Source organism: Dermacentor albipictus, chromosome 6 (genome assembly GCF_038994185.2).
Source record: "Dermacentor albipictus isolate Rhodes 1998 colony chromosome 6, USDA_Dalb.pri_finalv2, whole genome shotgun sequence".
Lineage (NCBI taxonomy): Eukaryota > Metazoa > Arthropoda > Arachnida > Ixodida > Ixodidae > Dermacentor > Dermacentor albipictus.
In genome coordinates, this window is record NC_091826.1 from 12,207,094 (window position 1) to 12,218,734 (window position 11,641).

Sequence of the window (11,641 nt, forward strand, 5' to 3'; positions counted from 1 at the left end):
GAGCTTGAACAGGGCTCAATAACATGTTCGTGGGCTGAAAGTGCTTACGGTTCTCAAGATGACTTCGCACACTCACACTTGCACGGTGGAAAATCGGAGGATACTAAAAATGAGCATCAAGTTTAGCTGCTTGATAAAGCACAGGCTGTCACAGAAGTTTATGGGACAGGGACTCTACAAAACATCTAAATTCTCACGAATTCTGGGCACATAGTCTCGAATGGGTTTTATACCTTTGCCTTCCTTCCCCTTTTCCACTAAATGTTGGATCGGCTTAAAGTTTGTCTGTAGTAGGCATTACAACCCAAGCAGTGATCCACTTAGAAGTGCCACATGCCTTAACAAGGCAGAAATTGACAATTGTTGTGGAACATGTATTCTGTAAACTTCTGTGGCATGCAGAACATTAGTTGAGCAGCTGCCTGGCAAGCCATTCAAAAAAAAAAAAATTTAAGCATGAGCAGTAACAACCTTTTAAAGGTGCCCTTAAACACTTTTCTAACTGATTATAGAATGGCTTCACTATTATTAAAGGACTTCGTCTTACAAATATGCTGCAAAAAATTTTTGAATTCGTCAAGTGGAGTTATTGCACTGATACCAAGACCAGGAAAAAGGTCTCAGTGGCACCTATACGAAAAAAACATGTATCCGGAGTGCCACATGGCTTGATGTCAGAGCAGAGTCAAGTGGCTCAGGAAACAGTATGGCAAACCACACTCTACGCGAATGCGGCCTTATATAAATTTGGCAGCAATGGCAAACACGGTAACAAGAGGAAAAACAGATACACGGTGGCCATCACAGACAACATCAAGGTGGTGCATACCTCACTTCTAGGATCATGTCGCTACAGCGGAAGCTACGGCAATAGCCCTGGCAATACCCAGCGAGCTGAAGTGCAGGAGCTCAACAATAATTTTGGACTAGCAGGAGGCCTGTTGTCTCCATTTGAACAAATGACTGCGCGCGACATGCAGAAAGGTATTAAAACCCAAACCCATGCACAACCACAGATTGGTTTAGTGCCCGGGACATGCAGGTCCAGAGGTGAACAAATGGGCTGACGCACTAGCTAGAGGTATGACTAACCAAGCAGTTGCCAAAAACATGAACTCGGTACCACCCCTTCGGCAGAAATACACAAAGACCAATTCGGCAGAAACCCCCAAACATTCTAGGAAAGTTCTAGCTCACCAGCATCCCTACAGTCAAAAATATGCTCTTATCCACAGGGAGCTAAGCGGGGAGGACGCGATAGATCTTAGAAAAAAAACTAGACGAGTGTTTTTCCGCACCTGAGAAGACTAAATGTCATGTTTCCAGACCGGTACCCTGAGCTGCAATGCCTGTGGTATGAGGGTAGCCCCACTTTGCATCATGTATCACGGGACTGCACACAGAAGCCACAGACACTTAACACACAGTTAAGCACAGAAAATCCTAAATCCGGAGCAGTGGAACAGTGGAAGGCTTAACTGTCCAGCTCGGACTTAGGGGAGTGGCTGGCTCTCCTGGATCAGGTCCAACAGATGGCTAAAGCCAGCGGGGCGCAAGACTAGTGGACTAGTGGACTCCGACCATCTACTCACTAAACCTTCTTTCCATTTTCATCAAGGCAGTTTATATATATATATATATATATATATATGTATATATACACACATACATACATACGTATATATATATATATATATATACACACGCACCGAACGCTGGTCAACCAGCTGAAAACATTAAGTAAATACGTCTTCCAAAAGGTTCGTCGTCTCTTTTCTGCATGTGTGTGTATATATATATATATATATATATATATATATATTTCATCTGTAACAGTTGATGTGCAATAAGAACACTTTGAAATTGTAATGTTTCACTGATATGCTGCCAGCTATCCAAACTACTAAGACGGACATTATGAGGAAGTTGTAGGCTTGTAAAAAGATAATTCTGGGGTTTTACATGCCATAACCAAGAGCTGAGTTATGAGTCACGTCGTAGTAGATGACTCTGGATTAATTTTGACTACTTGGGTTCTTTTAACGTGCACCCAAAAAGCATTGAAGGAGTCCGACGCACACCCTATGCACACCACATGGGCGTTCTTGCATTCCAACCCCATCGAAATGCAGCTGCTGTGGCAGATATCGAACTACTGACCTCATGCTCAGCAGTACAATACCACAGCTGCGGAACGACCATGGCAGTTGAAGCTTGGAATAATCAGCAGTGGTTGAACAAGGAATTTAGCTGAATGTTTTGACAAGGAGACTTGCCTTTGTTAAAATGGACACTCACATTATTCTGTCATCTGCTGCCAGTGAAGTCCCTTTGTCGGAACAATCAACAATATTCATTGTTCAACCATTGTTGATAAATGTAGCAGCTATTCAATTTAAGGCACAAAGCTCAATAAAGAAGATTTGTGTTTTGTTGTCTCAGTCAATATTTCTCTGCCAAGTGAACGAAAACAAGAGTTTTGACAGAATACTTCACATGTATAAACTGATTTAATGTCCTTGGTGTTCTCTTAATGGTTTAATGCCCAACCATAAGCTGTGCTCATCTCACGAGTTAGTACCAGTATCAACGAGGCCAAATTTTGTTCCTCCAGGCTGCAGCTTGCACTTGACGGATGTAATTAAGCATCTTGTCATTTGGGAAGCCTATGCAGCAGATATTCCTCCAAGACGAACGTGAAAGGGTCTTGAATATCTTCATCATTTCATTGAAGCAGTGGGAACTAGGCAAACATATTTATACTGAGCTGCTTGTCAGAATTTTTGTCAAAGGAAGGATACTGTAATCAAAATTTTAATACTCCCTTTATTTTTGCTTTGAAAAGCTGGTTTATACTCCCAACAGCAATATGCGAGGCTACATGTATGCTGCAAAGATTGCCAGTGGAAACAAAATTGGTGGCAAGATTGGAATAATTGAAATCACAGTGGACTCATTGGTGGTAACAAAAAGAACGGGTTCCTTCTTTGCTTGTGGGTGTAGCAAAAGCTAGGCAAACTGTGGTTTCCTTGATACAAGGTCCTGGAATGCCCAGGACTAACCGAGACCCTGCTGTATATTTGATTTGCCTGAGCAGCTTTATATAGCAATCTAAGCAGCTTCACTGTATTTCTTCTGCATTGATTATCAGTTTGAGGACTCTCCAAGGTAATTAGGCGGAGTACGAATGACAGGGCACTATGCGTCACATGTAGCCATCTTCATGGAGGCTTCAGTGATCTTCCTAGCATCCCATCATAACAGCTATTGTGCATACGTCTCTCTCTCTCTTTTCATTAGTTGATCAAGCGTGCTTTGTTTCTATACTTACTGTGCATGCGAAACATGAAATTGTCTGTGTCCAGGTGGCATGTCTCCCTTGTTCTTCTTGCAGGCTTCTCCAGGAACTGTGTGTCCTTTCTGTTGTTTATTGTTTTGGCTAAGTAGTGTTGTTTCACTTCAACATGTACAGCGAACCAGCCGCGACTTCGGCCCTTATAGCAGTCAATAGAAAATGCCTGTTTTATGATCTACAGTAAGTTCATCTCGCCCAAAGGCACATGTGATTTGCTGGTACTATCCACACATTCCAGCCACTAGTCTTATGGAGCCGTAGCAAGGGTGAGCTGCTGCTTTGATTTGTTGAAAAATGTGGGATTGTTCAGAGCAGGTTGCTCAAATGACACAATTCATTTTTTGGACGAGATCAGGTCATGAGCTGTCTGAGGACTATCCAAACTTATGAGTGCATGGCAGAAGAGAATAACCTTACCAGTCCTACCTTCATGCAAGCTAGCATTTGAGATGCTTGGCATGCACATTGTGCTGCATAACAATAATTATCATAGTTCATACAGTCAACAAAACAGTGACATTTCAATTAAACAAGAAAAGGGCCCAAAGTAAAGCACAGTATGGTACAGTATAAGCTTCACTTACCTTGACAATCATCTTCAATGGTTACTGCATTTTTTTTTTAATTGCTTGGTATAAAGCCCTGATGCACACATGCAATGTGCAAGCTGTGTGGGGACGCTTGACTTTCTCGCGGATGTCGGGATGCTCGACTTTCTTGCATCTCCTGATGTTTTTTCCCAGCATGGCTTTTGCTCCTCCTGGAATCTGTTTTTCTGGCATGATACATGTGGTGAGAGTCAGTGTCTTTAGCTGTGCAGTACAATGAGAGGTGGTGTGAGTGTTCTAGTACTGCCACCTGATGGCGTGGATACTTGGGTGCAAAAGCAACTTCTTTCCTCCTTTTTGTCTTGGGTTTGGCAAAGCACGCGGACCAACTGTGAAAAGCTTCAAAGCAGGACATAGGGATGGACGAACATGATCACTCAAACACGCCTCCGTTCACGAAATGTACTTGTGAATGACTTAGACGTGGGCACCTGGAAAGGGTGAACATTACTTTCTCGATATCCTTACGTGGTGAGTCAAACTTCAATTCTTCAGTGTGTTTCATTGGTTGGCTACATTCGTTGTATATAGACTAGCTGGTATTGTGTATAAAAGGTGCAATAAATGCCCTTTTGTGTTTGCACTGCACTGTGTATACTTTACTTTGTTCTTGAGTGCTTGGTACCCCATAGCCATTATCAAGATTACAACTGCAAAATCGGTTAAATTACGATCAGAAATATGTTGTCCGTAGATCTAGGATCAATAAAATTTTGTTAAATTGCAAATTTCATGAAGTCGAGGGCAGCCACAGTTGCATGGCCTACCATCTTGACTTTCTTTTACTAGAAGCCACAATGCCTAGAAATAAAATTATGTAACAGATACATTTATCATCAGCCCATCCTAATTAGCAACTGAAGGGCACAGGTGGATATATAAAAATATAGGTGAAACTGCCAAAAAAAAGCCCTAAATCAAGTTCTCAAGAGCTGCAACCCCCCCCCCCCCCCCCCCCAAGAAAACACGAACCATCTTTTCTTTTATTGCACAAGCAGTAGCTTCATTGGTCTCGTCAGTAACAGTTCCAGAGTGGAAATTTGAGTGATTGAGCGAAGTGTCTACACAGTAGACAGCCTGCACAGTAGGGAGAAAAACAAAAAGTTGTGACAGAACTTGTCTCTTGGTGACTGTCGATGGTAAGCATTAGCATTGAATCAATTAGTGACACAATGTATTGCCACCGTCAAAACAAGTTATATATGAGGCATTTACCAAAACAGCCGTGCTTAGATGATTATATACTTTATTGGCATCCCCTTCGAAACGGGTGGTGACAAATAGTCGCCTAGCTTGCTTAATTTAATTGGGTTTTCATTTCAGCATATATTTTTATATATATCTCCTTAATAATTTTTTTTTGTCAGAACTTCTCTATGTACTTTGTACCGCTACCTATGCCTGTAACAGATCCAGTCGTATCTCTTCCCTTCCTTTTTTTCCCCGACTACTTTAAATGTCTCTTGCTTATGTTGACTGCTGACCGGTTGATGCTTCCATCCACTTTAAATCCAAGCGGTTCTGGAACGCGTATGTTACCTATGGGTCTCATTGGGTGAATCCTGTAGTATTCGATTAGGATGTGCCATGTGGTCTCCGGATTTTTGCTGCAGCGTACACATATGTTATCTTCTCGCAAATACGAGGTCTGTTGGAAAAGTATGCGGCCTTTGGCTGAAGAAAAAAAACTGGCATAACTAGAGCGTTGGAAACCTAATCACCCTCAATGTAGTCTCCTTGGGACTCCACACACTTCTTCCAGCCGTGCTACCATGGTTGGAAGTATTCCGAGAAGGCCTCTTTCGGAATGGAGTTTAGCTCAGCTGTCGTTGCAGCCATAATGTCCTCTCTTGTCTGAAATCGCGCTCCTTTCAATGGCCTCTTCACTTTGGGAAACAGCCAGAAGTCGCAGGGAGCCATATCAGGAGAATAAGGAGCCTGTTTAACTACAGGAGTCTGGTTTTTCGCCAAAAAAGTCTTAATCAATTGGGAGGAATGTGCACGAGCATTGTCGTGATGGATGCGCCAATTTCCTGTTGACAACTCTGGTCTCTTGCACCGCTCAGCATCATGTAGGCGACGGAGGACATCTCTGCAGTACTCTTTGGTGATTGTTTCACCTTGTGGTGCATACTCATGGTGTACCACACTGTGGGAGTCAAAGAAAGCAGTCAGCATCACTCTGACGTTGCTGTGCACTTGGCGGGCCTTCTTTAGTCTTGGTGACATGGAATGCTTCCAATGTGATGACTGGGATTTGGCTTCCGGGCCGCACCCGTACATCCAAGACTCGTCACCAGTGATTATGGTGTTCATGAAGTCGGGGGTCATTGTTTGTGGAATCCAGCATGTCCTGTGAGACTTCAACACGAAGTTGCTTTTGCTCCACCGTGAGCAGCTTCGGCACGAATTTCGCCGCAACTCTCTTCATGGCCAAATCTTCAGTCGTAATTGAATGTGAAGAAAAAGGGCTGGTGCCCACCTCTTCCACAATTTCTCGGATAGTCACACGATGGTCCTGCATCACCACAGCGTTCACTTCAGCAATGACCTGGTCATTTCAGCATGTTGATGGCCGACCGGAACGTGGCTTGCTCTCCACCAATGTGCAGCCGTCTTTAAACCGGTTGCACCACTCCTTAGTCTGTGTGCTGCTCATAGCATCGTCACCGAAAGCTGTCTGAATCTTCCAAATGGTTTCCACTTGGCTGTCGCCCAGTTTCTGGCAAAATTTGATGCAGTAGTGCTGCTCCAATTGCTCCGCCATTTTCCTTGCAATAAAAACCTACGAGAGCACTGCGCACTATCTCACTCAAACGCTGTGTCCCAGCGACTGATGCTATCGGCAGGTGGGCAAAGATTCATGCATGCGCACGAAGGTTCAAGGTCGGCTGATGCAAGCGTGCTTGTTTCATATCCATTACGTCTTCGAAAAAAAAAAAGAAAAATAAGGTCGGATATTTTTCTAACAGACCTCGTATTTGCTCTGGTATGTTTTTGTCCTTAGGCAACCAGCTCAAGCCTCAGCTAGCAAGGCACTGCTGAGGATAGGGTACTGATGGAGGCTGCAGCTAGGAGTAGTGACTCTGGTTTCTACTTCTTGGGCGAATAGATCAGGGTCAAGAGAAGTGGCTGAGCTATATGCAGGTGAGAGCTGGGAGGCAAATAACTGGGCAGTTGATGAGGGTTCGGTTATGGGGACAGCGTTGTCCATAAAGCAAGGTTTGTGTCAGTGGAGAGGCCTCAAGGTGGAAGGGCTGTGTATACTTTTGAATGGTGTGAAGAGGCGGGATGGACAAAGGGAATGAATGTGCAGAATTTTGTTATGTCCTGAGTAGCTGCAGGTATGCGCTACAATTGTGGTGCATACCTGCAGTGGGGCACGTACCTGCCACCGCACAGGCTTAGTGGCTATGATGTGTTGCACTGCTGAGCACAAGGGTCCAAAATTAAATACTGGCTGTGGTGGCCGCATTTCAATGGGGGCAAAATGCAAAAACGCCCGTATCTCGCGTATCGGGGTCACATTAAAGGTCTCCTGGTGTTCAAAATAATTCCGGAGTCCCGCACCACGGCGTGTCTCATAATCAAATTGTGGTTTTGGCACCTTAAGCAACCCCCAGGAGGTGATTGCTAGTTTCAGTTTCAAGGAACATGTGTGCTTCATGTGGTTGCCAAACATCCTAACTTTCTTCTTAATTCTCTTTTTTTTTTAAATTTTAAATTGGGCGAATTGCGGGATGTGGTTGTCTTCGTGCGTTCGTCGAGCTTGCCTCCGCTCACTCTTGCCACTCGCTCAGCGATATCCGAATTCGGATTGTGCTTGGTCATCTGCTTTGCTTGTCGTCCCAAGTGTGAAGATGGGAAAGATGAGACAGAGACGCTTGATCAGGTGTGAAACGAACGAAAGACACAGGAAACCAATTCAACCAAGCATTAGACAAAGATGGCTAAATGGGGCATCACATGTGTAGTGCAGCTCTGTGGTGTTCTAACACTGGGAATTACAATTCTGCGAAGTTCTTCAGGTTGCCTAATGACAGCAAGTAAGCACAAGTATTTGTCTTCATTTTCTGAGGGGGTATTCATTTTGCATATGTAAACCAATTCTGTGGAAGCCTGAGTGGAATGACATAGGAGCAGTGTCGATCGATCCATTCGTCATGATGGCAGCCCATCTGCTGTTGGTGAAATACTGATGCTGAAGGGCTTGAGTACGTGTTTGTTGGGCTATATATTTTGCGCACTCCTTACTTTGCCGACACATACAGCTAAGGCTAAGGTAAGGAAAAAATGAGGCAGCCGTGATGTTTTATCAAGTTTCAAGAGCAGTGACAACAAAAAGATGCATGCATGTAATTTCTTGCTGCGTTTTGATGCACCATTACTATAATATCGTACTGAAGAAGGTTGAAGCTCTCTATTTTATCTGAATTTTGGAGCATAGATGGTACAATACACTCAGTTACTTTGCTTTAGGCTCAGCTTCGGTGTGTGCAAGTTTTTGAGCACCTGTATTATCGAGGTGCAATGTTATTTGTTTTCTCAGCAAATGTATTTAATAATACCCATAATACAAGTATAGAGTATTTAATGCTAATTAAGTATGAACTGGTAATCCCCCTTGGGATGAAGAGTGCTATTAAGTTTTTTTTTTATGAATGGTTGGTTCCTTGCATTTCTGTTGTGTCAAAATAGTGCTCTAATACTCGCCGTTCTTTTCTGTATATATGAATATGACACAAAGTATGATGACAGGCAGATTATATGCACTTGTAAGCGCTATAGAAATATGCTCCCTCATTCAGCATGTAGTTCAAATAATGAGAGCAATTATAGGCTACTTCCTGTTCATGCAGATGCATGTAGCCAGTTTAAAATTCTGTGGGTGCTTACTTCTCATACTGTCAATGAAATACATGTATTGTGCTCTACCTTCTTTCTGTGAGCCACAATATGTGTCGCCGTCATACGTGATAGTGAAGTTCTGTGTAACCAGCCTGTAATGGTTAATTTTCGCATTGGTTTGGATCTTCTGGAATCTATCATTATGTACAAATTTCAGTTGTGAATGAAAATTGCCTCTACAGGTTGACACCTTCGCACTGCGTGGAGGTCAGTCTTTTTCAAGACGGAATGTGTGAATAAAAACAAAAACATTCAACTTTTACTTGTGTTGAGTTCTGGCTGACTGTGAAATCGGCCAGCTTTAGTTAATCCACTTCACAACACACGTACAAACTTAATGATTGATGGTGCCAGGAAGTTATTTTCTTTATCCTACCCCCTACTATATCTGTGGACTAGCTGAACTGTAGCCCTAAACTTAACTACAAGTTAGGAATATCAAAGTGACTACTTTCACGAAATGACCAAATGTAATATATATTACCTGCGAATATTTGTAGTTAACGACGGTTATTTGCTGTATGAATATTTTTCATTATATTTGCTTGGCACTGGTGTGTACGAGCGCTGTCCCAGTGCTTCCAAAAAATTAATAGAAGTTTCCATGATCAACGCGGCAGAAAAAAATGCGCGTCGTAAACATGGCACACTTCAGCGGGTTCCTGCTCCGCGCTTTGGCCAATGTCGTCGTGCGGCCAGCAGACTTGCCAGAGAGCACGAGCACAGCCCACTTGCATGCGAAGTGGGAAAAGAGGGCTTCATGGCAAGCCTCTGCCTCCCGGCAGTACACTCTCTCCCTCTACCTTCTGACCTAATCAGTAACGTCATGGAGACATTGTTTTGTTTGTGAATTATTTCCAGTTGGATATCCGGCAAACGCCAGCGGTGGAAGCGGCGCTGCCGCCACGTATCGGCTGAAGTTCCTTGATAATTTGAAAGTACCGCCACTATTTGAACTCTCGCCTCCGCGCGGCCTCCTCGCCTCCTCCTCTATCCTCCTCGCCCCTTGAGCGTTCCCCCCGTGGGAACTCAAGCCCCGAACCAGTTTTGCCCTCGTTTTTCTGCATGGCGATTAGTCTCCTTGCCGTTGCCTTTCGAAGCGCCTGGATCTTGCTTTTTGCTTGTTTCCTTTTTTTTTTCGTTGGCGCCATTTTTCTCCTTAGCTCGCGGCTGGCTCAGCGCCGTGAACGTTGCACGCTGTGTTTCCTGTGGTGTTGTGCTAGCGCTATACCGCGCTGTAGCGCATATAACTGCAGCAAGAAGCCTGAATATGACTATGCAGTTTTTATGATACCACAAGGAAAGCATGACGGCTTGCGCAAGAAGCACAGTGGCTGCACAACATTAACCGAAAGAACTTTGTTCGAACAAAGAACATTGTTTGCGAGGTAAGGCGCCTTACTGCTCGTATCAAAGCATCCCCTAATGCTTCATTTTTTTTAAATGCTCCGGCCGTCTCATCAGCGTTTTTGCTGCAACAATTTGTACATGGCCTAAATATGGGGGTGTCCTCGTATGCTGAACATTCTGCTGGGACTCGTCATCTCGCACATCATCAACTGCATGTTATTTAGTCGGAAATGCAATAGCATAGGCTGTGTTTTCTGCTGTCAACAATTATGTGCGCAGATCGATACAGCCTCTCGATTGCACTTTTCGTCATTGCTAAGATCCGTTGCCTGTTTCACTGAAATTTAAATCGAAATAGCGCGCTATTTCGATTTTCTCCACAAGCCGCGGCTTGTGGAGAAGCTTTCTTTCCAGCTTCAATGGGTGCGTCAGTGACTCAGATACAATGTATGCAGGCCCTGAAAAAATTAATGGCAAGTATACCGGTGGCACTGCGGATCGTGAGCGCTAGGTAGTCTACATTGCCATTTTAACCCGCCGTGGTTGCGTAGTGGCTACGGTGTGGTACGTGTTGCCAAGCACGAGGTCGTAGGACCAAATCCTAGCCACAGCGGCTGTATTTCGATGGGGGCAAAATGCGAAAACACCTTTGTACTTACATTTAGGTGCACCTTAAGGAACCCCATCTGGTGAAAATTTCTAGATGCCCCCCCATATACCACCATCATAACCAGATGGTGGTTTTGGCACATGAAAAGCCATAATTTAATACATTGTTTTTAATGCGTAAGCATTCTTTGGCAAGTACCCCAGCGCTGTCACACAAAATGTACATGCAACAGTGGCGTAGCAACAGGGGGGGCCGGGGGGCCGTGGGCCCCGGGTGCAAGGGGCCAGCGGAGGGGGGGGGGGAGGGGTGTCATAGACGTCATACGTCTGAAGACACCCCTCTTTCCGCCGGCTATACCCGGGGAGGGGGGGGGGGGGGGTGACAGAAGACCTATGGGCCCCGGGTGCCAGACGACCTAGCTACGCCACTGACATGCAATGCCTTGTATGTGCACAAAAATGGGTAATTTGCAAACGTAAGACATTTATTTATTATGATAGTGTAAATGTAGCTGATTGGTAGCTTTATAAGCGATAAGGAACAATTTAGACCCCCTAAAAATAAGTAAAAGAAGAATACCGATACATATAGGGCTCTTGGAAAATGCATGGGGAAGCTTACAGTAGGGGTGGACCAACTTGAAATTTGGGGGTGGGCCAACCTAAACTTGGGGATAAGCCAAGTTGAAATCTGGGGTTGGGCCGTGGGCCAACTTAAATTTAGGGGTTGGGCAAATTTGAAATTTGGGGGTGGGCCATCTTAAATTTGGGGATAGGCCAACTTGAAATTTGGATGTGATCCAACTTAAAT